This window comes from Canis aureus, chromosome X (genome assembly GCF_053574225.1).
Source record: "Canis aureus isolate CA01 chromosome X, VMU_Caureus_v.1.0, whole genome shotgun sequence".
NCBI lineage: Eukaryota > Metazoa > Chordata > Mammalia > Carnivora > Canidae > Canis > Canis aureus.
In genome coordinates this window covers 75,920,801-75,939,595 of record NC_135649.1, presented here as the reverse complement: position 1 = coordinate 75,939,595, position 18,795 = coordinate 75,920,801, and the positions used below count along the sequence as shown (strand labels likewise).

Sequence of the window (18,795 nt, the reverse complement as noted above, 5' to 3'; positions counted from 1 at the left end):
TTTGGAAGTCTGTTTCCTTCCTCAGGTTACGGAAGTTTTCACCTCTAATTTCCTCAAATAAATCTCCTGCCCTCTCTTCTTCTGGGACTCTAATGAATATTATTATGCTGTATGGAATCACTGAGTTCCCTATGTCTACATTTGTGTGCCAATGTTTTTCTTTCTGTTTCTTTTTCAGCTTCATTATTATTTTCCATTATTGTATCTTCTATATCACTTATTCGTTCCTCTGCTTCTTCCTTCCTACGTTCATTACATCCAGTCACTTTGAATCTTGGTTTTTGCATTTTCATTTTGGCCTGGGTAGTTTTGTTCTTTTATCTCTGCAGTAAGGGAGTCCCTGTAGTCTTCTATGCTTTTCTCAGGCTCAGCTAGTATCTTTATGATTGTTGCTTTAAATTCTAGATGAAACATACTACTTATAACTGTTTCTATTAGATCTGTGGATGTGACCTTTCCTTGCTCTTTCTTTTGGTATGAATTCCTTTGTCTTGACATTTTGTCTAGGTCTTCATTTTCTTCTTTGTGTTAGAAAAGTCTATTAGGTCTTCTGCCCTTGAAAGTACTAGTCTTATGAAGAAGGTGTTACATAGTGACCAGGGCTTAGAGCTTTAGAGATTATCTCTGGGTGTGCTGTGTGTGTTCTGCGTTTTTTTTTTTTTCCCCTACTCTATCTTTTAGGCCATTTGTCTGCAGAGACTCTCCTTTCCTTCTCTGGACATTGTTTGGTCCCTATTCTGAATGTGATGAGCTTTAAGTAAGTGTATTCTGGTATGCTTGTGGAATGAGACCTGACAGCACCTCCAGCAGAACTGAGACCCTGCATGTCTCTATTTGGTCAACATGTATTGGGCAGGTGTCTCTGCTGGAGGAAGGATCTGCTGCACTGGGACTGGTGCAAGGTTGACTGAGAGGGGCAGTCCCACAAGAGTGTTTAGGAGGTGATGCCTGATGCATGCACATTAGGCATTAGGCAATCGGTGTCCGTGCTTTGCTGCTTCCTGCAGGTGACTCCACGTTTATGCTGATCAGTGGGCAGTAGAAATGATTCTAGCCACCTTCTTTGTTTCCATAGATGTGTTTCTGTGAATGCTGCCTTTCAAGGATGCATTCTAAGTAGCGCAAATTACGTCCTTCTGTGTGATCCAAGTATTCTTCATATCACTGTTCCCATGCTCTCTGCCCCAAGGTTGTGTGACTGCCTTCTCTCCAGGTGCAGTGCAGTGCTCACAGGCCCTATCTCAGCCAAGCCACTGACCTTTAAATCTCCAGGCTTTAAGTCCTGCTGGTTGTATGAACTCATGAAATTCAGCCTCTCTCTCAATTTGCAAGCCAATGGCTTTGGGGAAACCTTCTCCTTGTGTATTCCCCTGTGTTTTCCTTTCTCTCTTGCCATGGCTCCCTCCATTTCATAGTACCTGAAATCTGTTTCTCTACTAATCCATGTGTCCACATTTCCTACCTTAGTCAGTATGGCCTCTAGCCTCCCTTTACTTGTGGAGTTCTTTCAGTGTTCATGTTGATTTCTGGGTGATTTAGGGTTTTATAGTTTTCTATTTGTGTTCTTGGGTCCAGGTGAGCATAAGGCCCTTCTATTCCACCACCATCTTCTTCTTTTACTTTTACTCTACATTTTTGAGTTGTTTTGTTGTTCTCCTGGGTAAATACAACTAATATCTTAATTTATAAGACTATAGGTTAATGCCAACTTAATTTCAGTAGATATGAAAGCTTTCCTCCTATATTGCTTCATCACCTTATGTTGTTATTGTCACAAATATCATCTTTATACAATCTGTACCCACTAATGTAGATTTTAAATTATTGTTTTATTCGTTTGTGTTTCTAATCTGATTGGAATAAAGTGGAGCTATGAATGGTAATGATATTAATACCAATCGTCATATACCAACTTTTATATTTACCTATGTAGGCGTCTTTTCTGGTGTTCTTTATTTCCTTATGCAGATTTGGGTCACTCTTTAGTGACCTTTCAATTCATCCTGAAGGACTGCTTTTATCACATCTTATGAGGAAGTTTTACTAGTGACAAACATATTTTGTTTAGTTTAGATTATCTTAATTCTTTATAACAAAAGTAATTATACTTAGTGGGAAGAATAGAAAAAAATGTTATACCCACTCTTCCTGGATGTGGAAGTACATATGGCATTTTGTATATACTTGCTCTGCCTAGATTTACATCATTACAAGTCTAAATAGAGAATTTGTGGGCCTCATGATGTAACTAAAATAATGAAAAGATCAGTAGGTAACAAGTGTTCATGCAAAAGACACCATTGAGAAAATCCCAGAACATGAAGGTGAGGCTAAAGCAACCCCCTATACCACAAAGATGGAGATGGATCACATTAGAAGGGTAATAGTAACAGCTATACATGACCACTTGGCCTCTCCTCCAGTTTAGTATAGCATCACACTGAAAGGTCCCTCTGAGCCTAAAATTCCTCTAGTGGGAAACGATATCCCAGGACAAATTTCTGTCTCTCCCAGCATTGTGAGTTACCTCCTAGGAGTCCTACTCTGGTTTTGCCTACTGGAGATTATGGGGGAAATCTGCAGAGCTTGACCAGTGGGAATCAGATTATGATGGAGATGTGGGGAAGGACTTCCAACATCAGCAGTTGAATCTTGGCAGACCAAGGTCATACCTGCAGGACCCAAGTACTAGTCTCAGTCAATAGCTCTTCTTTATCTGCAGACCCAAGACAGTGGTGCAGTCTGATTAGAGAACTTGTCAGAATACAGGTCTGCCTCATTTGGTACCTCAAACAAAGAGCCTTGTAGGCCCTAGACTCTGATTGGCCCCCCTCCTCAGGCAGGGGTGATAATTCATAGCCCTATCCATGGATGAGTGTTGTTCCTGTTCCCACATGACCCGAAAGCCTGACCAAAACACCTAGGAGGCTGTTTGGATCTGGATCTCCTGCTCTGCCTGGGCAGAGGAGATCATATAATCCTACCCACTCCTGAGTGTAGCTCCTGGCTTCTCACAACCAGAAAGCCTTTTCTACACCTAGGGAAGGTACAGAGTCCAGCAATGCTTGAGTAGAGAATCCAGCAGGCAGAGCTGATTGTTTGCATAGCAAATCCAGTGGGCCCATTTGGCCAGAAGATTTAGGGATCAGATTATTGTGGATCAAGACCAGAAACAAAGCGCTTTGTCATCTTTAGAGCTGGCTGTCCTGCTCTACCTGGGCAGGGGAGCTAATTCATAGCTCCACCCTCTGCTAAGTATAGCTCCTCAAAAAAAGGGGCCTGATCTGAGCACCTGGAAAGCTGTATGGCTTTCAGTAATCCAGAATCTCCCAACAAAGAAAAACCCAGGACCAGATGGCTTTACTGGTGACTTTAAGGATGAAAGACATTACTCTTTCTACATGACCTCATATATATGGTATATGTTTTAGACTTTGTTTTTATTAATTTCCCTTTGATGATAGTAAGGAGTTGCAGTGCAAATTTGGAAAGTAACTTATTCTTGAGATTCAAACATACCTTGTTTAATTATACTTTATTACGTTTTGCAGATATTTTCTTTTTTACAGATTGAAGGTTTGTAGCAACTCTGCATTAGCAAATATATTGCCACCATTTTTCCAAGAACATTTTCTTACTCTGTGTCCCTGTGTCACATTTTGATAATTATCACAATATTTCAAAATTTATAACTATTATTATATGATAACGACATATAAGTATTACTATATTTGTTATGATGATCACTGTTCCTTGATGTTAGTGTTATAATTGTTTTTGAGGCATGATGGGCCACATATGAGGTGGTAAATTTAATCAGGAAATATGTGTGTTCTAACTGCTCCACTGACCACCTGTTCCCAAATTTTTCTTCCTACCACTGGGGCTCCCTATTCCATAAGACACAATATTGAAATTAGGCCAATCAATAACCCTATAATGGCCTCTACATTTTCAGGTTAATGAATGAGCCACACATCTCTTACTTTAAATTAAAACTTAGAAATGATTAAACTTAGTAAGGAAGGCACGTTAAAAGTGAAGATATACCAAAGCATTTGGCCTCTTGTGCCAAATGGTGATCCAAATTGTGAATGCAAATAAAAGCTTTTGAAAGAAATTAAAAGTGTGAGCCAAGTGAACACATGACTGATAAGTAAACAAAACAGATTTGCTGGTGACATAAAAAAACATTTCAGTGGTCAGGATAGGAATCCAAACCACCTACAATATTCTCGTAAGCCAAAGGCTAATCTAGAACAAGGCCCTAACTCTCTTCAATTCTTTGAAGACTGAGAGAAGTAAGGAAGCTGCAGAAGAAAAGTTTGAAGCTAGCAGAAGTCGATTCATAAGGTTTAAGGAAAGAACACATCTCCAAAACAAAAACATACAAGTTGAAGCATTAAGTGGTGATATAGAAACTGCAGAAAGTTATCCAGAAGATCTAGCTAAGATAATTAACCAAAGTGGCTACACTAAACAAGAGATTTTCAGTGTAGATGAAATAACCTTTTATTGGAATAGGATGGCATCTAGGACTGTCAGAGAGGAAAAGTGAATGGTTCACTTCAATACTTCAAAGGACAGGATAACTCTCTCGCTGGAGTCTAAGAAAGCTGGTAACTTTCATTTGAAGCCAATGCTTATTTGCCATCCTGAAAATCCTTAAGAATTATGCTAAATCTTTTACACAGCAAAGGAAACAGTTAACAAAACTAAAAAACGACCTCCAGAATGGGTGAAGATATTGGCAAATGTCTTCTTAGATAAAGGACTAGTATCCAAACTCTATAAAGAACTTATCAAACTCAAGACCCATAAAACACACACACACACACACACACACACACACACACACACATCAGGTCAAGAAATGGGCAGAAGACATAAATAGCCATTTCTCTAAAGACATACAAATGGACAACAGATAAAATGATCAACATCTCTCGGCATCAGGGAAATCCAAATCAAAACCACAATGAGATACCAACTCACACCGGTCAGAATGGCTAAATTTAGCAATGGAGGAAACAACAGATGCAGAGAAAGGGGAATCCTCTTACATTCTTGGTCAGAATGCAAACTGGGGCAGCCAGTTTGGAAAACTATGGAGATTTCTCAAAAAGTTAAAAATAGAACTACCCTATACCCCAGCAATTGCACTACTAAGTATTTACCCCAAAGGATACAAATACAGTGATTCAAAGGGGGCACATACACCCCAATGTTTACAGCAGCAATGTCCATAACAGCCAAAATATGGAAAGAGTCCAGATGTCCATCAACAAATGAATGGACAAAGAAGAGGTGAGATATGTATATAATGGAATATTACTCAGTCATCAAAAAGAATGAAATCTTACCATTTGCAATGATTGAATAAGACTGGAGGGTATTATGCTGAGCAAGATAACTGAGTTGTTATATATATATATTTTATATACACACACACACACACACATTTATTTATTTATTTATTTATTTATTTATTTGTCCATTAGCATGATGCATGTGTCCTTACCCCCCTCAGGTACAATCTTTATTTTGGTCTAAATTGAATGGTCTTGTCAGCAGCATATTGATCGTTCTTTGCTTTTTCCATTTTGATATTCTATACTTTTTTGGAGTGTTTAGTCCATTTATATTCAGAGTAATTATTGAAAGATATTAACTTAATGCCACTCTATTACCTGTAAAGTGCTCTTCCTTTAGATTGTTTCTGTTTCTTTGTGGTCTTTGTTATTATTTGCTCTCTCTGCTAAAAAATCCTTTTCAAACTTTTTTGCATGGCTAGTTTAGTGTTCACAAATTCTTTTGGTTTTTGTTTGTCTTGTACTGTTTATATTTCCTTATGTTCTTAATGATAGCCTTGCTGTATAAGCTTTTCTTGGCCGCATATGTTTTCCAGTTAACATGTTGAGCAGTATATCGTGCTAGTCCTTTCTGGCTTGCCAGTTCTTCATGACCGGTCTGCTGCCAGGCTTATGTGTCTACACTTGAAGGTTAAGGAATCTTGTCCCAAGCTGCTTTCAGTATTTTTTCTTTATCTTTGAAATTTTCAAGCTTCACTCTAATATGTGGAGGGGTTAGACTATTTTTATTGATTTTGATGGGGTTTTCTGTGCCTTCTTGTATTGAGTGCCTTTTTCTTTCCCCAGATTAGAGAAGTTGTCAGATATAAATTGTTCAAATCAACTGTCTGCCCCTTTCTCCCTCTCCTCATCTTCTGGGATCCCTATAAGATTGACGTTATTTCACTTTATGGAATTGCTAAGTTCCCTATATCTCTCTTCATTATTTAATATTTTTATTTTTCTCTTCTTTTAATTCTTTTCCCCCTCATCATTTTATCCTCTATATCACTAATTTTCTCTTTTAGTTTGTTTATTCTCCTTTTTATGGCCTCCACTTGAGACTGAATCTTAATAATAGCATTTTTAATTTTAGCATGAGGAAATTTCAGTTTTTCTCTATAGGTAGGGATCCTCTAGTGTTTTTAATGCTTTCTTCAACAAGCCTATCTTGTGTCTTTATAATTCTTGTTTCAAATTCCAGTTCAAACATCTTACTTATATGTGTATTGATTAAATTCCTGGCAGAGAGTGCTACCTCATGTTCTTTCTTTTGGTGTGAGTTACTCTCTCTTGTCATTTTGTTCAGAAATGAAACAATGCAAGAAGCAGAAAAAGAACAAAACAACACTAGCAACAACAACTTCAAGAAATGTTTTTGGTGTATGCCATGTGCAGTCAGTCTGCTGTTGCAATTAGGCTGCACTTCCCCTCTGGTTTGTCCTTGCAGTGGGGGTTGTTTGGACCTTTAACAAGGTGTACTTTGATTTATTTGCGTATGTAAACCTGGAAATTGTTTAAAAAAAGCCTAATCCTAGATAAGAGAACACTAAAAATAACAAAAATACAAACAAGGAGACAAACAAATGACTACGAACCTAATTCAAAGAATAAAAAGAAAATAAGGAAAAAAACAATAAGAGGAGAGAGAGAGAGAGCCTGATTGAAAAAATAAGAGAACTAAACAAGCAAACCAACAAATGAACAAAAGGTTATAAGCTTGATATCCAAAAAAAAAAAAAAAAAGATAATGGAGAAACATATGGGTGGTGTGTGTGTGTGTGTGTGTGTGTGTATAGATAGAAGATTTAAAAAATAAATAGAAAAATTAAAAAATTTAAATTAAGAAGAAAGAAAAAAACAGAAGCAAATCTGGTTCTCTTTCCTTTTTTTTTTTAAAGATATTATTTATTTATTCATGAGAGACACCGAGAGAGAGAGAGAGAGAAAGAGAGAGAGAGGCAGAGACACAGGCAGAGAAAGAAGCAGGCTCCAAGCAGGGAGCCCGATGTGGGACCTGATCCTGGGACTCCAGGATCATGCCCTGGGCCAAATGCAGGCACCAAATCACTGAGCCACCCAGGGATCCCTGGTTCTCTTTCCAACAGAATCTGATGTTTTGGCATACTCTCTAATCAATAGACTTGGTATATGCAGGGGGTCTGTATTGGTCTTCTGAGGGAGAGGCTTGCTGGACTGGGTCACAAGCTGGCTTGCCCTTTTATAGATTCCCATGCCAGGTGCAGGGGGTTTGGGTTCAGTGAACTCCATCCTCCACAGAAGGCAATATATTTCTCTCTGAAATCTGACTGTGCTAATGGATGGAGTGAGGGATGGGTAGTGGAGAAGGAAGAATATGGCATCATCCCACCCTCTTATCCCTGGAGAAGGGAACTCTTGGCTATTACTGTTCAGAAGGTCCTGTGAAAATAAAACAATCTCCTATTAATCTTTCTGTTTTCAGTCTGTCACTGTGCCTGCACCACAGAAATCTCTTGTATTTTTATCTCTGGCCAGTGGCCAGGATTCAAAACTCCCACGGTTTTATGGGCCTTGCAAGGTGTAGACCCACTCTCCTCCCCTGGAGGAGAGCCTTGCAAATGCACCCAGCACTGTCCTGTCCCAAATCAGTAGTCATACAGTGTGCTCATGGACGCTAGTTTGTGAGGCACAGCAAAAAGCTGGATCCAAGTTACTGGCCCTCTGTGTCTGACTCAGTCCCCTACTCTGTTCTGTCCCAAAAAAGCACTTTCTCAGAGGCTTGTATCCATTGTGGCAGACAGTGAAAAGTGGTGATCAGGTTATGTGCAGTATACCAGTGAGTGTCTCTGCTCTTTTCTCAGTTATGTCACAGGGGCCCTGTGACTTTTTTGTCCCCCAATTCACAGTTGTGAAACTTGCTTCCGTTTTCTTAATCCTCATTGTATTTTGAGTTATTCAAAATAGTTGGATGTTAATCTCACTGTGTTTGAAGGATGAGGCAAGCTCAAAAGCCTCCTACTACTCTACTACATTAACTCTGCCTATGTATTTTAGAGAGAGAAAGCACGAGCAGGGGGAGGGACAGAGGGAGAGAGAGAGGCAGAAAATCTCAAGCAGGCTCCATGCTGATCATGGAGCCTGAGGGGAGGATCAGTCTCACGACACTGAAATCATGACCTGAGTGAAAACCTAGAATCAGATGCTTAACTGACTGAGCCATTCAGGCATCCCTCTAATGAATACTTTTTATAGGCATAAGCTTATAAAACACTGTAAAGCCTGAGAAACTGTCACTAGAGGCTAAGGAATATGAACTGGGTCCTGAAACAAATATAAACTGAAAAAGAACATTAGTTTTTAAAAAAAATATGGAAAAAATAATAAGAAGAACAAAGTTGGAGTACTTACATTATCGGATTTTAAATCTTGTATGAAGGTACATTAATCAAGGTAGTATTCTAATGTCAGAAGAATAGACAAATACATCTATAAAACACAATAGAATACAGGATAAGACTATATTATAAGGTAAAATAGTTTCATAAAATACACTAATATATGAAGGTACATTAATCAAGGTAGTATTCTAATGTCAGAAGAATAGACAAATACAGCTATAAACACAATAGAATACAGAATAAGACTACATTATAAGGTAAAATAGTTTCATAAAATACACTAAGAAACTCAGTGATGAAATGAATATTTTTCGATAAATTTTGCTGGAATAATTGGAAATAAAACAATTTAAAAACCTATCGGTCTATCTAACTACCTATCTATGTATCTGGACTCATACATCACACCCTAGACAAAAATGGACTCAAAGTGGATTAAGGCATAAGCATGAATGTTAGAACAATAAAGTTCCTAGAAAACACCTAGGAGAAAATCATTGGTACTTTGGAGAATGAAAGTATATCTGAACAAGCACAAAAAAAAATTAATAAAGTGAGTTTTATCAAATTTAAACATCTTGCTCATTGAAATGAATTATAAAAATAAATAGCGTACAGAAAATGAGAAAGCATTTGTTACATATATATGTATGTATTTTATAAAGAACATATTTGTATGTATATGATAAAAATTTGTATTTAGAATATATGAAGATTTCTTACAACAAAATTCTAGTAAGACAAAGAACTCAATAAAAACAGGAGAAAAGACTTGAAAGAGACATTTCTCCAGAAATAGAGCCAATAATCATATGAAAAGATGCTGAACATGATTAGTTGTCAGAGAAATGCAAGTTAAAACCAAGGAAGAACGTGACAATAGGAAAATGACAGAGTAGGCAGATCAGTGCTCTAGTACTTTCATAGAAACATAGAGCAACAAGCAGATATTGTGTGAAGGAATTTTATCAGAACTCTGGGAAACAATAGAAAAATACTATAACAAAGTAAAAGGTGAAACAAACAGACTCCTCAAAACTTTAGGAATTTTTGCTTACTTTACTTTCTGTTGCTACACCCTCTCTCTGGCACAATAGTGGTGTTGATTTGGAAGCCACAATAGCCTGTATTGCCAGTTTGGGGACCTTTCTTTTCCTAGTTTATTAGAGTTAAAAGCAAACCTTAATTTAAAAAAATATTGTATATGTATGTTCTATACTTTCTTGGCACTGTCTGAAGGACTGACACAAGGCTCTGACCTATGTTTTACTTAATGTGTAACTCAGGCCAAAAAAGCTACAAGAATTGACAGAACAATGGTGTCAGGGAAATGGTGGAGCAGGCAGCATCCGGAATCTATCTCCACCTATACAACAATTGTACTGACCGATTCTTTCTGATGTAATGCCTTTGGAACTTTAGAAAACATTGAGGACTTGTAATTTCCAGAAGAAATCTTAGATAGTAAATTGGGTTTATTTGTTTTAGTATCAGCTCTTAGCATAGCACCAGGTACGAATCCCCCACCCCTGGCCCATAAAAGACAGATGTGAATAATTTTCCATATCAGCTTGCATGCAGCTTGGACAAAATAGACCTTGTCCTTCAAACACTGGGGAACTATACTATGCTGATTGCTGCTTCTGAGCACAGAGATGCAAAGAAGATGGTGGCCATTGTTGTTGCACCTTCACCTACTGTTGCAAATCTCTCTCTCTCTCTCTCTCTCTCTCTCTCGGCTGAGTGACTTCTGTGGTATTTAAAGGGTTACCTCCTTTCCCCTTTCATTTTTCTCCTTTAGGAATTCAGACATTAAAGACTTAGACATTACAAAACCACATCTTATATGGGGAAAATTAGAACAAGATCATCAGTGAAAAGTTCAGAAAAAAAATCTGAGATCTTAAATTTATACCTCAGGCTGATGGTTGGAACACAGTTTATAAAAATTAAAAAATATATTAGAAACCACAAAAATTACAAACACTCGGGAAGGAGGATAAACTGATTGCCAGTTACCATGTTATTTAATTCCAATATCCAGCTTTTAACAAAAAATGCAAAACATACAAAGAAACAAATATTGCCCTTTTTTGAAATATTACACTTTTAAGGGGAAAAATAACTGAAACTGTCCTTGTAAAAGTCTTGATGCTAGATATATAATGGTGTATATACTCAACAATGATTTGAGAATGACTGTCTTAAAGATTCTCAACTAAAAGATGGTGTAGACAAAGTCAAGAAAACAATATATAAATAAAATGGAAATAACAGTAAAGAGATACAAAAACTAAAAAAAAAAGGAACTCTGAAGTAACATATAATATCTGAAATGAAAAATTCACTAGAGAGATTCTAAAGCAGATTTGAGCAAGAAGAAGAAATAATTTGTAAACTGGAAGAGTGGAAATTATTGAGTCTGAAGAACAGAAAGAAAAAAAATGAATAAAAGTAAACAGAGTGTTGAGAATGTGTGGAAGACCATCAAGTGTATTAATGCACATATTGTGGCAGTACCAGAAGGGGAAGTGAGAAAGAAAAGAACAGAGAGATATTTAGAGAAATAATTGTTGTTAGTATAAATTTAAATAAGAATGTTAAAGGTTTAGGTTGCTAAATGAAATCATCATGGTAACCAGAAGGAAAATATCTATACAATACAGACAAAATGAAATGGAAAAGGAATTCAAACATTTTACTACAAAAAAATCAGTGACACCCAAACGTTTCACTACAAAAAAATCAGTGACAATGATTCAAGAAATGAGGGAGAAAAAATCTATAAGAAATATAGCAAATAAATAGAACAATCTTTGAAATAAGTACATTTCTCTATATAAGTAATTACCTAAAACATAAAATAATTACACTTTTCAAACAAAAGACAAAGCTAGATAGAACGGATTAAACCACATGATCTAACTATATGCTATGTGCAAATGACTCACCTGAGATCAAAAGACATAAATAGGTTAAAAGTGAAAAAATGAAAAAAAAAGTGGGAGAGGAGTTAAGATGTCTGAGCATTGGGAGGACGTTATGCTTGCTTCAGTACTCCAACACAGCTAGACAATTGTCAAATCATTCCAAATACCAGAATTATCAGTCGGAGGACCCAGAGAACCTACTACACAATGAGAGGGAGAAAAGAGGCTACATCGTAGAAGATAGATGAGGTGATATGATTTGGGAGAAAAAAAATCATGAGTTCTGTGGAGGGGAGAAAACCTTGGTCACGGAGAGAGGAGAGAGAGAGAGAGAGAGAGAGAGAGAGAGAGAGAAGCACACATTGTACAAGAAAAACATTTCCCCCAAACAATTGACTGATTATTACCAAGGTTTAAAAGTAGCACAACCGAAAAGTCTGAAGTTGTAGAAATCTGCAACAATGTCAGAGTGGAACCTGGTGGGTGTGGCAGTATTCCTGTGGAGAAGGAGGGCAGAAGCCCAGAAGCAGACAGACAGTATGCTCTGAACATCCCGTGGATCTCCCTGAGAGAGAGAAAGTTCCCCTCCTTGGAGTGCTTTTGGAAGAGGTGGCATTGTTTCTCAGAGGAAAAAAGTGCCAACAAGCATCTTTTAGGTGTCCTGTTTAATAGCATACATGGAGAGACACCTGCTGAAGGCGGTGTCTAACCTGGATGCTGGCTTTTTACTACACATTACTATAAAATTCAAATACTTGTGAGTTCATGCAACTGCTTTTCTGGGAAAAAGTGAGACCAGCCACAGTACATAGAGACCCTCCCTAAGGGATCAGTGCAGATCCATTGCAAGCCAAGTACCTAAAGTTTGCAGTTAGAAATGCAGAGCTGCACCTCAGATAAAACCAAGGAGCACAGCACTGCCAGGTGGGCAGTCAGCTCAGACAAAGACAGGGTGAAGGCATTGATCAAACTGAAGCCTGGGATACTCCCTTCTTAAGGAGGAGAAGGGGCTAACCCCATTTTTCATCACTCCCATCAGCACAGACAAACATCACAAGTGGCATAGCACAAACAATGGTGGATGCTTGCACTAAGCCCTATCCCCTTACGCTTTGCAGGAACATTTTTTCTTAGGGCAAGTGTGATCAAGAGCCAGAGCAGCAGTAGGTGTCTCCATAAGAAGATAAGGATAAACCTGCTTCCCCACCACCCCCCCCCACACACAACAGGTCTATTGATCATAGAGGGCTACAAAGTTTCAGCTCTGGCAAAAATAGGACAAACAACAAGCTTTCCCAACACACAAAGAACAGAGACCTAGAAAAAAAATCACAAGACAGAACAAGAAGAGGTCACAGCCAGAAGGCTAATCAAAATAGATATTGAAAACAACAATCAGAAGGATACTAGCTGGGCTTGATAAAAGCATAGAACAGAGGGAGGGGCAAGATGGCTGAAGAGTAGGGATCCTCAACTCACCTAGCCCTACACACTTACCTAGATAACTTTCGTTTTTTATTTTAAGATTTTATTTATTTTTTCATGAAAGACAGAGAGAGAGAAAGAGAGAGAGAGAGAGAGGCAGAGACACAGGCAGAGGGAGAAGTAGGCTCCACGCAGGGAGCCTGATGTGGGACTCGATCCCAGGACTCCTGGATCACACCCTGGGCCGAAGGCAGGTGCTAAACCACTGAGCCACCCAGGGATTACCCCCTAGATAACTTCAAAATATCCTGAACACCTATGAATTTGACCTGAGATTTAAAGAGAGAGCATCTGGAAAGTTAGAGAAAAGCTTTCACTTCTAACAAGGGAGGAAGGAGGAAAAATAAATAAATAAATAAGTAAGTAAGTAAGTAACTAAATAAATAAAGTGGGGGAGGGGAACCGTAAGTAGCCAGGCTAAAGCAGAGTGGCAAAAGTCTCCAGGGCTGGAGCCCAGCTCTGGACAAGTGGGAACTTTAAAAATCCACGCTGGAGTTTTCCCTGACAGAAAAGTGATTAGCAGGGAAATTGGGCAGAATCACAGGAAGGGCAGTGAAGCCTCAAGATTCCCCGAGTCACTATAAGAAGAGGGGCGTGTGGGGGAAAGCTCACTGCAAACCTCAATCTGATATCGGTAAAGGGCTGGAGAACCACAGCCCTCTGGGGCATTTGGAAGAAGCCAGTTGGTTAGGCAGGCCAGCTCTGGGCGGAGGTGGCTGTGCCCCATTCCCTTTGGGAGAGGCAGTCCCCAAGAGCTCGGGTCCAGCAGCACAGGGCCCGGGATCCCAGGGCCTCCAAGCTGACAAAGCCAGTGATTCTACATTCCCCCTGGGACAGGCGGAATCGGGGAGGGCACAGGAGAGCAAGAACTCTCCTGCTACTGGGGGCCCCACAGGCTGTGCAGATCAGTGCACTTGCACCTGCCCCCAGGAGCATCTAGGCCAGTGAGGACTGGTAGCTGCAGGTAGTTACTTGCAGGGAGATCAACTCCAGAGCTGGAAATCTGGCCACCTTCATTGTTTTTCCTCTTTGTTTCATCTTGTGTCTGGGAGAGGTTGAGGCTCTAGGGAACAGAGGCATCACAGGATAAACAGCTCACATGGAGACTGGCACCTGACAAGGGGTGGGGCATCTCCGCCCAGGCACAGACCCCTGAGAAACAGCACAGCAGATCCCTCCCACAGAAGACCAGCTGGAAGAACAAGGAAAGATCAAGTTTACTCACCAAGAAGCACTGGAAAGCTCAAAGATTGAGAGAAAATAGTATATAGGACAAGGAGATCCTTTATTATTTCTTTTTTTTTCCATTTCTTTTTTTATTACGACTCATTTTTTTCTTTCTTTTATTTTTGTATACTTTTTTATTGGAGCTCGATGTGCCAAAATATAGAATAACACTCAGTACGCATCCAGTCAACTGCACCCTCAGTGCCCGTCACCGAGGCACCCCAACCACCTGCCCACATCCCTTCAACCACCCCTTGTTAGTATCCCAGAGTTAGGTGTCTCTCATGTTCTGTCACTGATATTTCCCACTCATTTTCTCTGCTTTCCCCTTTATTGACTTTCATTATTTTTTATATTCCCCAAATGAATGAGACCATATAATGTTTGTCCTTCTCCGATTGACTCACTTCATTCAGCATAATACCCTCCAATTCCATCCATGTTGAAGCAAATGGTGGGTATTTGTCGTTTCTAATGGCTGAGTAATATTCCATTGTATACATAAACCACATCTTCTTTATCCATTCATCTTTCGATGGATACCGGGGCTCCTTCCACAGTTTGGCTATTGTGGACATTGCTGCCAACAATGGGGTGCAGGTGTCCTGCCATTTCACTGCATCTGTATCTTTGAGGTAAATCCCCAGCAGTGCAACTGCTGGGTGGTAGGGCACATCTATTTTTAACTCTTTGAGGAATCTGTACACAGTTTTCCAGAGTGGCTGTACCAGTACATATTCCCACCAACAGTGCAAGAGGGTTCCCCTTTCTCCACATCCTCTCCAACATTTGTTGTTTCCTGTCTTGTTAATTTTCCCCATTTTCACTGGTGTGAGGTGGTATCTCATTGTCGATTTGATTTGCTTTCCCTAAGGGCAAGTGATTTGGAGCATTTTCTCATGTGCTTATTGACCATGTCTATGTCTTCTTAGGTGAAACTTCTATTCATATCTTTTGCTCATTTCATAATTGGATTGATTTTTTTCTTTGCTGTTGAGTTTAATAAGTTCTTTATAGATCTTGGATACTAGCCCTTTATCTGATAGGTCATTTGCAATTATCTTCTCCGATTCTGTAGGTTGTCTTTTAGTTTTGTTGACTGTTTCTTTTGCTGTGCAGAAGGTTTTTATCCTGATTAAGTCCCAATAGATCATTTTTGCTGTTGTATTCCTTGCCTTCATAGATGTATCTTGCAAAAAGTTGCTGTGGCAAAGTTCAAAAATGGTATTGCCTGTGCTCTCCTCTAGGATTTTGATGCATTCCTGTCTCACATTTAGATCTTTCATCCATTTTGAGTTTCTCTTTGTGTATGGTGTATGAGAATGGTCCAGTCTCATTCTTCTGTACTTGGCTGTCTAATTTTCGCAGCACCATTTATTGAACAGAGTGTCCTTTTCCCAATGGATAGTCTTTCCTGCTTTGTTGAATATTAGTTGACCATAGAGTTGAGGGCCCATTTCTGGGTTCTCTATTCTGTTCCATTGTCTGGTTTTGTGCCAGTACCACACTGTATTGATGATCACAGCTTTGCAGTACAACTTGAACACGCGCATTGTGATGCCCCCGGCTCTGGTTTTCTTTCTCAAAATTCCCCTGGCTATTCGGGGTCTTTTCTGATTCCATACAAATCTTAAGATGATTTATTCCAACTCTCTGAAGAAATTCCATGGGATTTTGATAGGATTACATTAAATGTGTAAATTGCCCCGGTTAGCATTGACATATTCACAATATTAATTCTTCCAATCCATAAGCATGGAATATTTTGCCATGCTTTTGTGTCGTCCTCAATTTCTTTCAGAAGTATTCTGTAGTTTTTAGGGTATAGAACCTTTATCTCTTGGTTAGCTTTATCCCTAGGTATCTTATACTTTTGGGTGCAATTATAATTGGATTGACTCTAATTTCTCTTTCCTCAGTCTCATTGTTAGTGTATAGAAATGCCACTGATTTGATTTTCTATCCTGCCACACTGCCGAATTGCTGCATGAGTTGAGGTGGAGTCTTTGGGTTTTCTATGTACAGTATCATGTCATCTGCGAAGAGGGAGAGTTTGACTTCTTCTTTGCCAATTTGTTTTTTTTTTTAAGATTTATTTATTTATGATAGACAGAGAGAGAGAGAGAGAGAGAGAGAGGAGAGACACAGGAGGAGGGAGAAGCAGGCTCCATGCCAGGAGCCCGATGTGGGACTCGATCCCGGAACTCCAGGATCGCGCCCTGGGCCAAAGGCAGGCGCTAAACCGCGGAGCCACCAAGGGATCCCTTCTTTGCCAATTTGAATGCCTTTTATTTCTTTTCATTGCCTGATTGCTGAAGCTATAACATATAGTACTATGTTGAATAGCAGTAGTGAGAGTGCACATCACTGTCTTGTTCCTGATCTTAGGGGAAAGGCTCCCAGTGTTTCCCCATTGAGAATGATATTTGCTGTGGGCTTTTCGTAGATGGCTTTTAAGGTGCTGAAGAACGTTCCCTCTATGCCTGCACTCTGAAGAGTTTTGATCAGGAATGGATGCTGTCTTTTGTCAAATGCTTTCTCTTCATCTATTGAGAGGATCATATGGTTCTTGTTTTTACTCTTGTTGATATGGTCAATCCCGTTGATCAGTTTAGGAGTGTTGAACCAGCTTGGCATCCCAGGGATAAATCCCACTTGGTCGTGGTGAATAATCTTAATGTACTGTTGGATCCTATTGGGTAGTATCTTGTTGAGAATTTTTGCATCTGTGTGCATCAGGGATATTGGTCTATAATTCTCCTTTTTGGTGAGACGTTTGTCTGGTTTTGGAATTAAGGTGACTCTGGCCTCATAAAACAAGTTTGGATGTGTTCCATCCCTTTCTTACTTTCGGAACAGCTTTAGTAGAAAAGGTATTATTTCTTCTTTAAAGGTTTGATAGAATTTCCCTGGGAAGCCATGTGGCCCTGGACTTTTGTGTCTTGGGAGGTTTTTGATGACTGCTTCAATTTTCTCCCTGTTCAGGTTTTCTATTTCTTCCAGTTCCAGTTTTGGTTGTTTGTGGTTTTCCAGAAATGCGTCCATTTCTTCTAGATTACCTAATTTATTGACATATAGCTGCTCATAATATTTAAAAATCTTTTGTATTTCCTTGGTAGGGGTTGTGATCTTTCCTTTCTCATGCATGATTTTATTAATTTGAGTCTTTTCTCTTTTGTTTTTAATAAGGCTGGCTAATGGTTTTTCTATCTTATTAATTCTTTCAAAGAACCAACTCCTGGTTTTGTTGATCTGTTCTACAATCCTTCTGGTCTCTATTTCATTGAGTTCTGCTTGAATCTTTATTAGTTCTCTTCTTATGTTTGGTGTAGCTTTTATTTGCTGTTCTTTTTCCACTTCCTTTAAGTGCAAGGTTATCTTGTATATTTGAGATTTTTCCAAGTTTTTGAGGGATGCTTGTATTGTGATGTATTTGCCTCTTAGGAGTGCTTTGGCTGTATCCCAAAGGTTTGAACAATTGTATCTTCATTTTCATTAGTTTCCCTGAATCTTTTTATTCCATCTCTAATTTCCTTGTTGACCTTTTCATCTTTTAGGAAGATGCTCCTTAACCACCACGTGTTTGATTTTCTTCCAAATTTTTTCTTGTGATTTAGTTCCAGTTTGAAAGCATTATGGTTTGAAAACATGCAGGGGACAATCTCAATCTTTTGGTATCGGTTAATACCTGATTTGTGACCCAGTGTGTGGTGTATTCTGGAGAAAGTTCCATGTGCACTTGCGAAGAATGTGTATTCAGTTGCGTTTGCTATTAAAGTTCTGTAAATATCTGTGAAATCCATCTGGTCCAGTGTATGATTTAAAGGTCTTGTTTCTTTGGAGATGTTGTGCTTAGAAGATCTGTCTTTGCAGAAAGTGCCATATTAAAGTCTCCCCGTATTTTTTTAAGATTTTATTTATTTATTCATGAGAGACACAGAGAGAGAGAAGCAGAGACACAGGCAGAGGGAGAAGCAGGCTACATGCAGGGAGCCCGATGTGGGACTTGATCCCGGGTCTCCAGGATCATGCCCTGGCCAAAGGCAGACGCTCAACCACTGAGCCACCCAGGTGTCCCAAAGTCTCCCAGTATTAGTGTATTATTATCTTAGCATGTGTTTATGGGGGTTATTAATTGATTGATATACTTGGCAGCTCCCACATTAGGGGCATAAATATTCATGATTGTTAGGTCCTCTTGCTGGATAGATCCTTTAAGTATGATCTAGTGTCCCTCTTCATCTTTTATTACAGGCTTTGGTATATACTTTAATGTATCTGATATGAGGATTGCTACCCCTGCTTTCTTTTGAGGACCATTTGAATGGTAAATGGTTCTCCAAACTTTCGTTTTCAGGCTGTAGGTGTCCTTTGGTCTTAAATGAATCTCTTATAGACAGGAAATAGATGGGTCTTGCTGTT

General features: G+C 39.0%; 1 long non-coding RNA gene across 1 annotated transcript in view; it reads right to left on the bottom strand.

Moving 5' to 3' along the window:
• Window positions 1–12,039, bottom strand: part of LOC144307969 (uncharacterized) — a 47,522-nt gene extending 35,483 nt beyond the window's left edge. The window contains exons 1-2 of the long non-coding RNA XR_013374605.1: window positions 11,683–12,039; window positions 8,742–8,819 (exon numbers count right to left, since the gene is read on the bottom strand). This is a non-coding gene — a long non-coding RNA (uncharacterized LOC144307969). The remainder of the gene's footprint in view (window positions 1–8,741; window positions 8,820–11,682) is intronic.
• Window positions 12,040–18,795: the final 6,756 nt, after the last annotated feature.